This window comes from Aphelocoma coerulescens, chromosome 9 (genome assembly GCF_041296385.1).
Source record: "Aphelocoma coerulescens isolate FSJ_1873_10779 chromosome 9, UR_Acoe_1.0, whole genome shotgun sequence".
NCBI lineage: Eukaryota > Metazoa > Chordata > Aves > Passeriformes > Corvidae > Aphelocoma > Aphelocoma coerulescens.
In genome coordinates, this window is record NC_091023.1 from 9707520 (window position 1) to 9720168 (window position 12649).

The following is a 12649-nucleotide window of genomic DNA, read 5'->3' on the forward strand; positions in this document are numbered from 1 at the left end:
TAATGAGCTCAAACTGCTGACCAGGGCGTAGCTGTATTTAATTACAACTCCAGTACCTGCACAGTGCCATGGAGGTGTGCTCAGGGAGTGGTGTGCAGTGCTCCGACAGCCTTCCCATACCCCACTGCCTCTCCCAGGGCAAGACCACAATGCCAGGAGCCTTCTCTCAGCCAGGAACCACTGCTGGCATTGGTGGCTGGTCCCCCATCCTGGCAGGGCTGCCCTCCTTCACCAGTCCTGGCAAGCCCACTGGAGGGGGCTCAGCCTTTGCCTGAGGAAAGCAATATGAATGAACAGCAAAGCACCAACCAGCAGCACTTGCAGATGCCCTAAAGATGATATGGGTTCTTTTATGTTCTCCTAAATTAGATTCATGGGAATTCATTTGGCAGTGCCAATACTGAGGGCTCAGGAGCACTACATCATCCTTTATGGGCACATTAATATGGGTTTCAGTCTCTGTCACATTTAGTATTGGCAATTATTTCACACACAGCTGTAGATCAGCTCCCTTTTGATCACAATCTGCCACCCTTTTCTACCATTCAAATTTACAGCAACATTAATAGTTCAAAAGTAATAGTGTTTACTGTGTACTGGGTTTCAATAAATTAGGAGGAAGCAACAGTTCCTAAACAAAGACTCCAGAAAGCACCAAAGATGAACTGAATGCAAGCTTTTTCACCCCAATTAACACATCCTTGTCTATTGGCAGAAAGTTTCCATTGCAGCTGTGAGAAAATAATTCCATGGATTATGTCACATCAATTCAAAGTGAAATTCAAAGCCAAAGAGAAAGCAGAAAGCATTCCCTGTGCTCTTACAGAAAATATCACTGCTTCAATTAGGTGCTACAGATGCTTGGAGTAAACATATTTTCCACTGGTTTTCTTAGAATTATACCCACTTAAATCTCCAATATTCTTCTGCATGTTCATTTCTCATCCCAGTTTAATACCACGCCTCCGGGTGTTAGTGGTTAATGGGATACTGCCAAGCAATGAAAGCCAAGGAAAGCTGGGATAAGAAGGGAAAATATGGCCTTTATATAGTAAATAAACTTTTCAGCCTTAATGTTACAGCTGCTGTCAGCATAACTCAGAAGGGAAAAAAATAACCCAGTGCTAGTTGTACCTTTCAGTTCTTGGGCCATGTGAATGTCCAGTTCTCCAGTTTTGTATCTGCTCCCAATCCAATGGAAACAGTGCACACAACTGAGCATTCAAGCCTCTAATAAATCTCATCTTTGTGTGGAATCCCTGGGATTCAGAACAAAACCAAAGCTAGATAAGGCTTCTCAATATTTCAGTAAATACCATCCCTTTTTTCCAGTAAAATCTTGAATTCTAGGAAATCTAGATATCCTTTTGATGTAACAAGCATGGAGCAATAAGGTTGGAATGGAAACATCGAGTAATTAGTGCATGTGAACTGCACATGCATACATGTCACACATATCTGGATCTCTTCAAAACAATAACTACAGTTAGCAGTATCCAAAATATGAATGCTCTAGAAGATACAAACCTCCTCTCCCACCAAAGTCCTTCCCAGAAAATTTTCACCCCAAGTTACTACCATGTGTATCCTTCCCTTGCATAAGTGTGGGCAGAGAAGCGGGGAAAAAATCACTGGGTTTATAGGTGTTATAAACTGAAGCTTACTTTAGAGCTAAAACATCCTGGCAGATGGTACCCAGCATCTGGGAGAATGCAAATGCCCAGATATAAAATTTGTTTTCTTTATTCCTCTTTATTGGGACTCTATTTGGTTACAGTGTATTGTGATAAGATCTATTTCCTATGCTTGTCTCTTAAATTTAAATCTCAAAGCAACGTTTATAAACATTACAACCTATCAGTTATTGCTGTAGTGCAGTATCACTGATCTGAATTCTGATTAGTGACAGTTTGCATAAATATGTCACATAAAAATATATCTAACAACACTTTCCCAAACAAACATCTAAGAATTTTTTTTAAGAGATGGCTGAGGAAGAAGAAAAAATAGATTACATTAGCATACCTTGTGAAAACAAATGGTTTGACCTTGTAGGAATAAAGGTAGGAACAGCTCCATTAGTCAGATAAAACCCCCTAAAATTATAAAGGTTGGCTGTTTGGGGGGCAAGAACCACCTCTCTTTATTTGTCCTTGACAGCAGCAGGTGCAGCAGGTGCAGCAGGCAGCACGAGCCGTGGAGAGCTCTCCTCAGCCCTGCAATAACCCTGTGCCACACTGGATCTGCCCCCAGTCCCAGGGCAGCATGGGCAGGATGCCACAGCAGTGGGCCCTGAGCCTGTCCCAGCTGGTCACCAGTAAGCTGTGAGGACCCCAGTGGGGAGCAGACCTGAGATGACACTGGGCTCCTGCCTGGGGAGCCTTGCTGGGGTGCAACAGCACAGCAGGCTCCTCACTCCTGCCTTGCCCTTTCCTGTGATTAGCTCTGTGTTCTGTGTAAGTGGGAAAATCTGGGTTTACCCGCTCAGGCTGCTGCTGCAGCTCCCCCAGCCCCCCTAGGGATGCCATGCAGATTTTGCTTTTCATCAGTCTGCTGGAAAACCACAGGACCTCTTTGTTTAGGATAGCAGGTCAAGGATGTTCCCAGCTGAAATACTGCAGGAGAAAACAACAATCAAAAGAAGGATGGCTTCTTCCCAGCACCAGCAACATGCTGAGAGCCTTCTGTGACAACTTTCCTGGGGCTAAGGGGAGTGAGCAGCTCGGTTTTGCTAGCTAAATTAGCAGCTAGGGTATCAAGGACTATCTGCAACAGCTGTTCACCTGAAAAACATAGAAAATATTCCCATCAGAGGTCTGGGAGTAAGAGACCTGGAGACACATCTTTTAAAAGTTGGGTCTCTCCTTAGCATTGCTCTCTTCTGCCATAAACACAGGTGAGAGTAGACAGGCGACAGGATGCTGGTAAACACAACCTGCTGCAGAACCTGCAGATGGCCCAGCTGTTACCAGAAATGGGAATGGAATAGGAATATTTTCTTCAAACCAAGAAAAATCTAATCATAACAGTTTGTTTCCACAGCCCAATCCCCTTTGTAATGCATTACTAGCTCTTGCTCCAACCCCTTCCCTCTCTCCCCACTACATCCATCCCCCAAGGTCCCTGTGGAGAGGCAGCGTCACTCCTGTGCACAGACTAAGGTACTGCTCCTCATGGAGAGGCTTCAGGTTTCTGTCCTGTACTCCGAAGGCCCTTCCTCCCCTTCTCCTGCCTGGCTGCCAGGCTGGCTCAGCTGCCTCCACCTGCCTCACCCCACTGCTCTGGCCAGTCTCCAGCTTTCAGATTTGGATGGCAAAGGCCAGTCCCACACGGAAAGTCTAATGAGAACCAGGACAGCCACTCATTCCAAATCAAGTTGCTGCACTATGTATCTAATTCTGAGCACCTCAGTTTGAAAGGCTTGATTCACCAAGTCATTTCCTTATTGCTGCCCTTGTGTTATTGGTGGTAGCTGTAGATTTCCTTCCCATCCCCTCATAACAGGGTGGTTCTCTCCTCCCCACAGTGGCATCTGTCTTGTCTATTGTCAGCTCAAACACTTTGCTGGGGATGCCCAGCACCAGGTCCAGATGACCCCCAGCCAGTCTAGTGGAGGAACCTGCAGCCCCCCAGGTGATCCCTTGGTGCTGTCTCAGGGGTGTTGCTGTTCCAGAGGATGTCACAAGCTGCAATAAGCAAAAAGAAGTTTTTTACACTCCATACCCAGAATGGGACATCACCCTCCAGTGAGATCAGGTGTTCTCCAGAAACTTTCCCTTATCTTTGGCCAAGTAAATAGCTGCATGTAAGGAAAAGAGAGAAGAGAGAAACTCCCTTTTGTAAATGTTAGTGTGGTCTGCAAGAAATTCATAGGCTGACGAGATAAAATGAGAGCATGCTTTTAATAACAAAAGTATGTTTTCTTTGGCCTAAATGCAACCCAGGGTTTTCCAGTGCTCAAACTTAAGCTAGGGTGATATTAATTATTTAACAGGCACAGAAAGAGACCTGAGGAAATTATTCCTCCTTCCTCCTATTCAGTGTGAGGGTACAGCCAACCCTGGATCTGGGATCACAGAGGGATTTTTCATCTGTTCTGAAAACATGAGGTTTAGTTTTCCCTTCATTTCCTTGCTGCTAACAACCTCCTTGGTGCACAAAGCCTTGGAATTTATCCATGTTCTCTTACCAGGAGCACAGCTTTGAGTGAGCCCAGTCTGAAGTCCATCGCTCAGGCCCTGAAGACAAACACTCACCCTCAGAGGTGCAGCTGGAGCCCATCAAAAACTGCTGCCAGAAGTTTCAGTTCTTTATCTAGTGTCAGGAGGGGAGTGTGGGGTAGAGTTGCTCCCTTCTCAACATCAGGTAAACGCAACTTGCCAGGAAGCTGCGAGGGTGCCACAGGGACCAGTGTCCATCAGGAATGATCCCCATCCCTGCTGTGCTGCCCGTGTGCCCAGACCCTGGTGCCCATGCACTGGTCATCCTGGTCACACCTCTGGTCCTGCTGATTTGAAATACAGGCAATTAATCTCCTGCCTAAATTTACTGCAAATGCTTTCCTGTCATGGCACAGGAACTGCTCCAAGGGATTGTCCTGGGAAATTAACAGCTGTAACAATTTCCAGAAGCCAGTAACTGTGCACACAGTTCCCAGGGCAGATGATTCAGTGGATTCATCTTGTGCTTCATTCTCAGCCTCTCAGCCCCTGACACCAGAGTCCCCAGAAGAACTATTGCCTTAGCTTTTGCCCCACAGCTTCCTGGCTTTACACCTGGCATGAGACAGACACCACTGGGAAGGCACAGGGGAGTTAATTCTAACTGCACAGGGTAGGGAGCAGCACCCCCTGAACAAACACCAATGGTAAGTTGGGGTTGGCTTCTGCCAGGATTTTACCATCACCACCGGCCTTGTAGTGATGTTTGCTGACTGTGACATTTAATGCTGACTGCATTTTTTTCACAAGAGTTTGCACAAGCTGGGACTACTTTAACTCAATTCAAGAAACCCAAACCAAAACCAAAACCCAAATGGTCAGAAACCATTCAGATGAGTCATTTGTTATTCTCATTTTTCAGGCTGTGTTGGATAATATTTTCTCCACACATAACTAGGGTGGAAACAAGGGAGATTTGAGAAGGAGCCCTTAGATAAAGCTAAGACATACTGCAAAAGACAGACTTTGCAAGAGAAAGGAGCTGAAGTAGGGCAGAATGATACAGGCAAAAGGGACACGTTCCTCATCTATCACATGATTTTATAAGATGCTGTAAGTGAAGTTAATTTTAAGAGCTGTCTGCAACTGGTCTTCCTAAAGAATTTTCAAGAGAAATCAGTAGGGCTTCAACTTGATGTTAACCCTCCATGTGGGAACTTACTTCCTTTGCTGTGCAAAACTTCATTTCTATTCATCCCTCCAAGTGGAATATGAGTGGGGTGATGGTGGGGGTCTTCTTTTCACCCACTGGATCAAGTTTCTTGTCTTTTATGACCCAGATGTAGAATTACTACTAAGGCAAAATAATCCAACAGTATACTGTAACGCAGCTCCTCCGAGCTGTAGCAAACACCTTCAAGGTTGTTTTGGAATACATCAGTGCTGCAAAGCCCCCAGTGAAACCTCACAACACTCACAGCCAACACAACAACAGCTCAGAACAACTACAGGGAAACAATGAAGAGTCATTTCCTGCTTTTAGCACTGGGCAGAAAAGCTCAGTCTTTACCTACTGTCCAGCACCAGCCCTGTCACACAGAGAACAAGCTGGGATGCCATTGCTTGATCCCACACCTTTCCAAGCAAGTCAGTGATATTCTGGTTCTTACGCTCTTCCAACCCATGGTTTAGCACTGGCTTGTCACTTGTCCCATGCCCCTATTGCCCAGCCATGCAGCCCCACAGTGCAGAGGAAATCCCTTCCATCTCGGCCAGGGACTGCAGCGAGCTGGCAGCCCCAGGCAAGGCTATGTTCATGGGGGCAGAGGTGGTGATTAAATACAGCTTATTGCTGCAATGCTCTGCAAGGTGGGAACATTCTGCAGAGGAGGAGTCAGAGCTGTGCTGCTGTTCCTAGCCAACATATTGAAATGTCCTATCTTCCAAACCCACGTGTTTTCTCTTCATTTAAAATCGCAGTGCTTTGTTTGAGGCAGAGCTGATGACAGAAGAACAATCTGCCCTGGCCATTTCTGTTGCAATCCTTGTAAAATATTTTGGCTGTCTCTAGGGCCACTGTGTATCTGTGCTATTAAGCCTGACTTACAACACCTTAAGGTGGGCCACGGGTGATGGTTCAAGAATCCCTGGGTTTTCCCATTTGAAATTCTAGTTGGCTTTGTCCTAAAGCAGAACATTAAAGGTCATGGTTTTGCAACCTCCCTTGAAGTGTGGGAGCTCAGAACATTCTTGGCTTAAACCTCCCTTTGTGGGGAATCAGCCACATGTACCTGCTGAGATGAGCAGCTGTAGAATTGGTTCAGAGGCCCCCTGCTCCTCCCTGCAGTGCGTGAGGAGCTCCTGGCAGAGCACCTGCCCCAGTGGCAGTGAATCTCTCACAGGACACTGCTCAGCTACTGGGGTTTAGCCACAGCGCTGGCCCGCAGCCACTGTTGTAAAAGCAGACAAGTATCAGCATTTCATCAACATTTCCCAGAGGAAGTGTCTCCTCCTGATTTCCTTGACAGAGAATTGAATTGCCCTGCTCCTCCAAATCAAGTGTTGGATTTTTCTTTCTTAAAAAAAAAAGAAACACTGTGTTTTACTAAAGCCACATATTTATCTCAGGAAATAGTGAGGGCAACCTCCCAGCCAGATCAATGTTCTGTACAGCCTCTGCCACCAAGACACACAGGCCTATCAGTCAGGAGGTGGCTTTCCAGCCTAGTACTCCACACCACGCTGCCTTACTGTCATCAGAGCTTCAGCTGGGAAAAAGCACGGAAAACCTGTTACACAAGCACAGGGGTGTTTTGCTATACCAAGGAGGGTCCATGACCACATTCAGAACATGAAAGTTACAGAAGTTTCTCAGAATTTCTACTAAAACTTGTAAACAAAAAAACCCCACCCTCCCAACCAACCAACAAAAAGCCCCAAAACAAAAACACAAAACCCTGAGTTTTGCTTCTTATTCAGTTTGGTCACAAGAGACCAGATGTTTTCAGGCTGCTAGATAGAGAACTCAATAGCAAGTTCATTTCAGTGTCAGCTGTGAGTCTGAAGTACAAGCAGAAGGATGTAAGTGCTATGGACAAGATCACCTCATTTTTCTAGATTAGGTGATGACTTGAACTCAAATACCTGCCACAGTTAAAAGCAGGTCTTTTGGAAGGATGGAAGGCTCAGGCAAAGGGATATGGTGCTTATTCCATATTAAAAGGATAATGTCCTTTTAATAAATTAGCATACTTGTAAGAAAGATCTAATTAAAAGGCTCTGTACACAACAGCAGTTTAGGAAAAAAACTTGAATGGAAAAAAACTTGGGGAAAAAACTTTTGCTTGTGAGTTGGAAAAAAATTTGTTTGACAGGTATGATGATGACTTCCAGAGATCAGTGATGGATGCTGAATCATGGACACTTTGGCCAAAAAAAAACATTCTTACCAACAACTCCTCTGGTAAGTCAGGGCCTTTATACACCTATATAAACCTGTTTTGTTCTGCTACGGATATTGTCCTGCCAAGTGCATAGACAGGTAATTGCTAAACCTGCAACCACTCAGAACACAATCTGCACTTTGAAAAAGGTGATTTTAGGAGAAGTAACAAGGCAGAACAGAGTGAGTATCCCCTGTGGAGCAGGCTGCACCAATGCCATAAAGCCTGGAAGCTGATCTTTGCACTGAGAGCAGGACCTTTGATATATAAAGGCTTAACAGAGCAGAAAGCAAGAGCCTCATAGACATGGACTCCTAGGAGTGATCTGTGCTGAAACCTGTGCTAGCCCAAGCACAGCACATGGAGCCTGCTGAGCCAGACTCTCTAGGACATTTCCTTGACCTGTGCCTAAAAGCTGAACGTGCAGAACATCAGTTTTGCAATATGTTAGTTGTACTTATTAAATAACTTTCCATAACACATACAGATACCATCTTCTGTCACGGCCTGAGAAACACTCTAAACAACAGTTTCCTCAAAAATCAAACAAAAATTTATATCAAGCTGAGAGATGATGACAGACTTCTGTGGGATTAGGCAATTTCTCTCAGCATTTTTGTGGGTTTAACTAAGCTGTGAGATTACAAGCAGAAAGGAAAGAACCACCCCCAGATTTTCCATTAAAAAAAAAAAAAACCAGTGAGGAAACATTCTGAAAGAACTATAGAAGATAAACAACTATTAGACATGACGTACCGTAACCTTGACCTCCCATCAACAACTGTCTGTTATTCCCACTCAAATCAATTGCTGATAGGGTTTTCTTCTCACCCAGCAGCTCCAGCTGTTTCTGAACATTCCTGCTTGCCAAAGGAGAACATTCCTGGGGAGCAAAGGAGAACACAGTAAAAAAGACCCAGTGAAACCTTTGGCTCTCCGAGCACCAAGAGACCAACCACAAATGCAGCATCTCTTCCAACAGCTCCTCAGTGCCAAGGCTGGCCCAGGCCAATCTCCTGGGAGGGCACAGCAGCTCCACACCATTGCCTGTCCCTACAGCCAGATTTAGGATAAGCTATGCAGGTACAGGCCCATCACTCACCCTCTGAGGGGAACAGAAGTGGGACAAGCATCATAGATAAGCAGGCTGCTTCTCCAGAGCCATTCAGGGAAGTTGCAATGAGTCACTTCCAGTCACAGAGGGGAAAAAACCCACACAGAGGTATTAAGAAGTCAAATGAATTGATTGCACCATCTTCATAATGAGAATCTTGGATTAAAGCACCTCACCTGCTGCTTCAGGAGCACTGTACAGCTGTGAAGCAGAGTTGGTTATTTTGAATGCACAATGTATGATTGATAGGAGAATAAACTTGAATTATGCTTGGTGCCGGTTTTAAAACAGTTAGGATAAAGTGTAGTCATCTGACACAGAAAACCACATTGTAAAATTAGAGATGAAGCCTGCCAGGATGGATTTAGTTGTATTTATGAAGTGTCTGTCAGTGATGTGGGTACTGTCCAAAAAAATTAAACAATGTACTGGATTGCTAGAGGAAGGACCAAAGATCAGCTGAAGTTCACAGAGGAGCTTGTGCATTTCCACACAGACAACAGCTAAGGTGTTCATGGAAGGCACACCCTGTACGTTTGTTGGAACTTCTAACGTGCTTTTCTAACACGTGTTATTATACCTTTAGGGGCATAAAAATTATGCACCAGAATTCATATTGCTAATTGGACCTGAAAGTTCTCCCAAGGTTTGTAGTTCTGGCACAACCTCCCTGCACCAGGTGCCCCCTCTACCTCTGCCCAGGGATGCACAGGGTAGGAATGCTGCCTCAAGCCTGGGCAGCCCATTCCCCCCAGCCCATCCCCCCCAGCCATCCCCTAGCTTGTTGCCAGACATTAGCAGTAGAGAGGTTAGGGCACTTTTCAGCTTTTCTGTCACCTTTACTTGGTGACACAAGTCTGTGGATGTCTTTCATATTGCGGGCAGGAGATGCTGTCACCTGAGCTAAGTCTCACTGCAAATGGTGCTGATACACAACACGTGACTCTGCAAGTTAACACAGCAATTCTCCCTGAAAGTGTGTCTGTGGGGCAGTGTCTTCACAGATTAATCCTTGCTAGAATCTGAAAACTGGTAACTCTCTAATGTATCAAATTGTAAATCAATAAATTCTAGGATATTAAACCTGAAATGGAGCAAAAAGAGGGAAGTAAATGGTAGTATCTTATGCAGAGAAGAAAAGTCATCTACACAGATTTTCTAGGCTGGGAAGTCAGATTTGACTCCTCTCTCAAATCAGCAATAAAAAAAGAAACATTCAAGTTTCCACAGTTATTAGCTGCTTGTTACATGACCACCAAAGAGTTAAGTACCCAAGGCCTGCAGTTTTTCCAGGGTGTTTTGCATTTTTCAGCCCTTAGACTGAGAGCCATTGAGCACATTACCACAGGCAAACCTCTCTCCAACCAGATGCCAGAGCTTGGGAGGCTGGGGCACTGCTGAGCCTGCTCTGGCGAGCTGGGACAGCAGCCAAGCCACACAGAAAAGAACAAGTCAGGTAACTTCTTACAGCAGCTATTTTTCTGCTTACTCTTCTTCTGACTCCAAAGAAGCACACAAACCAAAATGCACCAGTGAAGCACATGTGAGTGCCCAGGAGGTCAGGCAGGAAGAGGGAAGGGGGCAGAAAGAGCAGCCCCACAGAAGGGCTGAGTCACCTGCTGCTGGGACTAGGGTCAGCAGTGAAGCAGTGCAGGATGGGGTCGGCAAAGGTTTGGAACACAAATGCCCAGCCCTACTGCAGCCCAAGGAAAATGTGCAGGGAGGGAGGGAGACAGCAAGCAGCCCCAGGGGAGAACAGTGCTTTAGCAACATGGGGTCCCACTCCACCAGTGGCAGGTCTGGCCCTGCAGCAGCAGCAGCGTTTTGGGTTTCCTCTCATATGCAGAACATTTGGTTCATTATTTTCAATTAAGAATAAGTGAGCTGTAGTCACTCTGTCAAGGACACTGCCCCTCAGACTGCTTTTCTGCACGGCACACTGGGCTGATTTAGAGGGTGAAAGAAACTGGGCTTGGAAACTCCAGTGTTCTGGGGGTTTGGCAGTGTGACAAAACTTCCTGACAAGAGGGACACATGTAATGCCCTTTCCCTTGCTGTTCTCCTCAGCTCAGGCATCTGTAAGCACTTCTCTTTAGATCATCTGGAAGCGACATATGGAAGAAGTAAGATTTTAAGTAAAGCTTACTCTCTGCTCAGGCACAAGATTGTTGGTAACCTGGATCTGAAGGGCCAGTTCTCTGTCAGTCCCCTATGGAGGAATATTCAACAGATAAATTTTAATAGGCAACAAAAACTGTGGGATTCACCAGCTTGGACAGTAATTTACCCATCATTAACAATCATTACTTCATCCTCTGCTACTACGGTTATGCTGAGTAACTGAAGAGGATAAACTGCTGTTGAAATAACCTGTGCAAATAGAGAACACATACCCAAAGAACACGTACTCAAATATTGGATGTATTTTGCTTCTAATAATGTATTTATCAACCTGATTTTGCATGGCTCTGATTACTGATTATGTACAATCCAAGTGACTAAACATATAATAGCAATTAGCAACTTGCACACAGCAAAAAAGAAATGTGCTCCCAAGGGTTTTATGCCTGTCTCTGCTCTCTCTTTGAAGTGGTGAATGAGTTACAAGTGGTGGTTGCTAAGAAAAATAGGCAAAGAGACTAGTACTTAACCAAACTGTGATCAGCATTGCACCACCCTGCCTTGTGCCTGTTTAGAGGAAAGATTCATTATTTTCCCAAGCGAGCTATCCAGGCCAGCCCATGCTGCCCGGAACAGGGCCAGGCAGTGAGGCAGAGGACAGGGTCTGAAATGCTAAAACCAAAATTAAACCCAAAGACTGTAGTCCTGTGCTTGACAGGTTAGTTATACACAGGCCTGACCATGCTGATTGCAGCAGAATCTCTTATCTTTCCAGACAGGTATTCTGCTGTGTTCAAACAAAGATGCTTTTCCATTCCCATTATCTTGCTCTTTCCCAGGACAATCCTCTTCTGTTACACAGGCAGGACCCACCCTGCGAAAAAACGGGAGCAGGAAAAGCATCAGTTTAAAGTCACATCACAGCAGTGATTTTGAAAGATGCCTTGAATGCACAGACACAGCCATCTGCTGCGATATGTGCACGGATTGAAGGCTCTCTGTGCTCTGCCAAACAGCTCCAGACCCGCGAAGGATTCCTGTGGCAAAGCCTTGGCAAGTCAGAGAATATTCCCATTCATTTTCCTCTCTCCATAAATTGGCCAAAGCCACCTCCTGCAGCTCAGGCCTCAGCAGAGCTCCTGGGTAGGGGGATTATTTCTTCCCAGGATCCTACACACCCATAACCCTCAGTACTCTTTCCATTAACAAGGTTGAAAACCCCAAAAGCAAGCAAGGATGAAAACCCAGTGGCAGCACATGATTTGGAATGTAGCCCTAGGCTCATGCCCATCTTTGTGTGCCTCTGTTCCAGTCCCACTGGAAATTTGTGGAGTTTGGGAAATGGAGTGCCAGTCAGGCCTTGGCTTCTACTTGAGTTGCTGAGGATGCAGAGGTACTTCCACCTCATGACACAGTCTTACCTCTTCCTTCTTTGCCTCAGTAGTTCATATAATTATGCCCCAAAATACAAGTTTTGGCATGAGAACATGAGCAGATATCAAAATATTCTTTTATAAAGATTTAAAATTACACTGCTGGCTCTCTACAACTGTAATTCCCTCCCTGAATTTAAAATTTAACCTGAAGCAGAATTATTATAGCTTTCTCTTCAATGATTTTGTGGACAATTAAAGATATAGGTCAGTACCATGCAATTGTGCAGGATCTGCTGTACAAGAGGATGTTACAAAGCAAGGTGGGTGTTTCACATTCCCTGCTGGGGTACCAGGGTGAATTTTGCCACCGTGAAAGCATGAAGAAGCTCCAGCAGCAACACAGTTAAACAGAAGTTTTCCAGGCTTACATACCCT